The sequence below is a fragment of the Lycium ferocissimum genome, chromosome 3 (genome assembly GCF_029784015.1).
Source record: "Lycium ferocissimum isolate CSIRO_LF1 chromosome 3, AGI_CSIRO_Lferr_CH_V1, whole genome shotgun sequence".
NCBI lineage: Eukaryota > Viridiplantae > Streptophyta > Magnoliopsida > Solanales > Solanaceae > Lycium > Lycium ferocissimum.
In genome coordinates, this window is record NC_081344.1 from 67621947 (window position 1) to 67625934 (window position 3988).

Genomic DNA, 3988 nt, shown 5'->3' on the forward strand with positions numbered 1-3988 from the left:
GTGACACTAGTATTACTACTTTCCGGTCCTTCAGCCCTTAACATGCAAGATTCATAACCAGGACACTTGCAGGAAATTATGGATCAGTTCACAACATACGCTTCCACAACTCCACTACCTTACAATGAAATCCCAATTTGCGTGACTAAATTCCCCTCCGTTACATTCTCAATCATTTGGGAATATCACAATTGAAAGAAGTGTAGTTCGTCAATAGTGTTCTTAAAGGGTCACCTAAAGCGAGCTTAAGCCCTGAAGCTCAATGAGCCAAATTTGTTTACTTCGCCTTGCTTAACCTGGCACTTTTAGTGTAAGCGTCAAGGTGATAAGGTGAGTGCACCTTCACATCTTTAACAGCGTGAAGCCATCTGTATCTTAATTATAACTTTTCCATTCTTTTCTCCAACTAATTATAATTTGTGTTTATAGTTAAATTTGTTGCATTACATTTCTATTTTTTTTTTTTTTCTTCGCTAAGCCCGTGCTTAAAGCTTTGTGCTTTCAGTTTTCAATTACTCTGTAGTTACTAACTACACCTACAGAGATTATATTTGAGCGACAAAATGACTATCATCTAATAATCACGAGCATTATGAAGTAAAAGACAATCTTACTATCTGAATTCTGAAGGAGCTTAGCTTCTCAAAGGGCTCTTAAAAAAATAAAGTACTTTGTTTAAGAAAGCAAGCTTTTCAAGTAGAGCGTGATAGAAACTAGCCTACCACTGAAATAGACTAATGACATCAGGTCATGACACTTGGGCATAGGTTGGTCTATCTCTAAAGGGTGTAGCTAAATTTTTTGCAAACATATATGTAGCCACTTTACATGTAAAATATTTATTCATAAAAGATATGCTGACAATGCCAAGTAAATATTTTTTCGAGAAAAAAGAATCCACGTTTCATCTCATATTTGTTCCATTTCCACCATCTGTATGAGAAATGCATGTAGACAATATGTTCTACTCAAACTAATGATATTTGGTAACAAGCATATATTATCATGCTAATAACTTCATGAAAACAAATAATGAACCAACATTTTACTACAAATCAACAATGCCTCAATCCCAAACCAGTTGGGATAGGCTACTTAACCGACACGTTACTAAATAAGGTTTAAACTTGAATAGCATAGAATTACTAAAAGATTTCAGAACAATCACAAAACTTTCTCTCCAAATGAAATAGCATCTAAATTCAACATAAGTAAACAAACGAAAAAAGAGTTCATCACCAGTTTAGCTTTTATCCTGAGTAATGTAGCCTTCCTTTCGTCCTCAAATCCCCGCCTCATAAGCTTTTCTCCCTTTTAGCAATCTTCTCCTCATCTTCTTCTCCTTGGCTTTACCAGCAATATTATCCCTTTCTTCTGTTGTCGCTCGCTCTTCAACTTGTCCGTAGTCTCCATTCTTTCCTTCCACTTTTGCGAACTCTTCTCTTCTTTCTTCTCCTTCTTCATACTCTCCTTCAACAGCTTAGGATTATCGTAAACCTTAACTCCCATTGCCTTCTTTTCCGCTGCCTTCCACGCTTCCTTATCCGCCAACGTCCTATCCTCTCTCTTCACTTCTTCCAACCTCTTCAACCTTTCCAATTCCTTCGCTTTCGATACTTTCTTCTTCTTCTTCTTTTTCTTATCATCATCGTCACCAATCTTAACCTTCCCAAACTCTCTATATTATCTTCATCTTCACCTCTCTTTTTCTTCTTACCCTCGGATTTCGCTAAAAAATCCATCCTTTTCATTTTTTTGCTGTCCAAACTCTCCCCATCACCTCGATTACCACGGAGCATTTGGATCTTTCTACGTAGCCTTTGCCTCAACTCTTCATACGTAACAGAGGAGTTATCATTATCATTATTAGGGTTAGGGTTAGGGTTATCCTCCAAATTAATGGGGTTGGATTCAACGTGATCATCCACGTCATCAGTTGTTTGCTTATTCTGAAGGGATTGTTGGAGGGTTGAGGACTGCTCTTTTCTTTTCAGGGTCAAGGCGATTGCGACGGGCTTTTTTGAGGTTTTCTTTGGATTGCTTTTTTAAGGATGCTCTAGCGGCTTTAGGGAGACCACGATACCAGGTGTCGGGTTCATCTTTAGGGAGGTAGAATCTAGGTGGAATTAGCTTGTCGAAGAAGAGCCTGTGGTCACAAATTAGGGATTTCAAATCTGTAGAGGTGAAGGTGGTGGTGGATTTTTGTTCTTCTTCATTGTTACGGCGTGGCAGAGGCGTGGGGGGACACGGAGGAGTGGAGAGAACGTGAGAGGAGCGGAAGAGAGAGTGGAAAGAGAGGTTGGACCGGGTCGGGTCAATTTCGGGTATGGGCTGGATTGAGTATTGTGGTGTGGGCTGAAAATATAGGTTGAGAATGTGGGTTGGGTATAATATTGATTTGGGTAGGGAATAATATTGTATTTGTGTTTTGGGCCATTAATTTGGGTTTCTTCTTCATTGTTGTGGCTAGGTTGGATTTGCCAATTGAACTGTTGGCAAGCTTTTCGAGAGGGAAATTTTTGCAGTTATTAGTGGGTCAAAGCATTACTTTTGGGCTCTGTGTTAGAAATACTACTGGGCTGTCTTATTGCTGGGCCGGAACATTATGGACTCAACTGGTGATGAACCAACGAAGAAATTTTTTTTTTTTTTTTGCGCGGATTGGCCTCATATAAACTGGTCTTTAATTTTGTCCCTCAAAGCGCTGGTTTTTTTTTAATTTTTGCCCGTATTTCACACTTAATAAAAATTTATCGCTAAAGTACCTTTATTCGTCGGGTATATGAAATCAAGAATTTTGGGTTCAAGCCCTATTATAAAAAAAACAATTTCGCAAGACAATATTTCATAAACATCATGATTATTCAAGTAAAGTTAGGCCTTCAGTATAATTCAGAGATAACTTAATTTCTACGTAACATTCGATAAGGCATACTTTCTAGGTAAACTATGTTTGTGGCATAGTTCAAGCAGGATAACTTAGTTTCTACAAAACTATGCCAAACAAGAGATACTTTCTATGTAACTTTGCCCAAATAAGATAATTTGCTATGAAACCTTGTTTTTGCGAATTTTTTTACTTTGTTCTGATTCGAACTGTAACGTAAACCGGAATATTTTCAAATAATTTTTTTTATTACTTACAAGCCGAAGGGAAAAAAATTAAAGACCACTTATTTGAGTGACAAAATTAAAGAGCACCTTTAAGATGGGGCACCGTGTGAATTGCCCCAAGAAATTGCAAGGTTTATCCTTCAAATGGGCTGGACTTTAATCCCTTTAAATGGGCTCATTGCCTTTAATGCCATTTGTCTAAGAATTGAATTTATGTCTAATCGAAAGATAATTTACGAAACATTATGACAAGCGAAATTACGAACTTATGTCCCCACAAAAAAATATTTTTCTTAGTAGAAAAATTAAAGACCAGCAAAAACTAGGGACAAAGTGCAAATGACCAACTACTTTGACATTATTTTGGGCTTCTTTAATGTTTTCAAACAAAAGATAGGTGGCAAAACAAGAGGACGAACCGGCAAAGTACATAAATACCCGATTTTGGGGCGTTTTTTAAGCCGTAATTGAGGTTAAAAGAAATTGCAAAATTTGTATCCGAAGTTACAAATTTTACTCCGAGTAATTGTTTGAAGTTCAATCAATTTTGCATGTATTTTAGGCATGTGTGACTAAAGCTCGGGTATTTATGTCTGATGTTCAATTATTTAAAATTTTCTTCACAAAAATACGTTTTTCAAATTTCAATAATCTAACACACGATTAAATGGCCAAATCTACTAGTACATAACAATCCAGATTTGAAACATAAGTTCCAGAGATCATAAAACAAACTCCAATCATTAACTCATCAACACAACAACAAATTTAATAAACTCATTTTGTCATCATAAAATATCTTATTTTTTCTTCACCAGCTAATGTAGATACTGTGATATGAAAAAACATAAGACCTATAATATCTTGTATTACT

At 36.4% G+C, this 3988-nt stretch overlaps 1 pseudogene; it reads right to left on the minus strand.

Moving 5' to 3' along the window:
- Window positions 1-946: 946 nt before the first annotated feature.
- On the minus strand, window positions 947-3308 carry LOC132049021 (uncharacterized; annotated as a pseudogene).
- Between the last annotated feature and the right edge of the window lie 680 nt (window positions 3309-3988).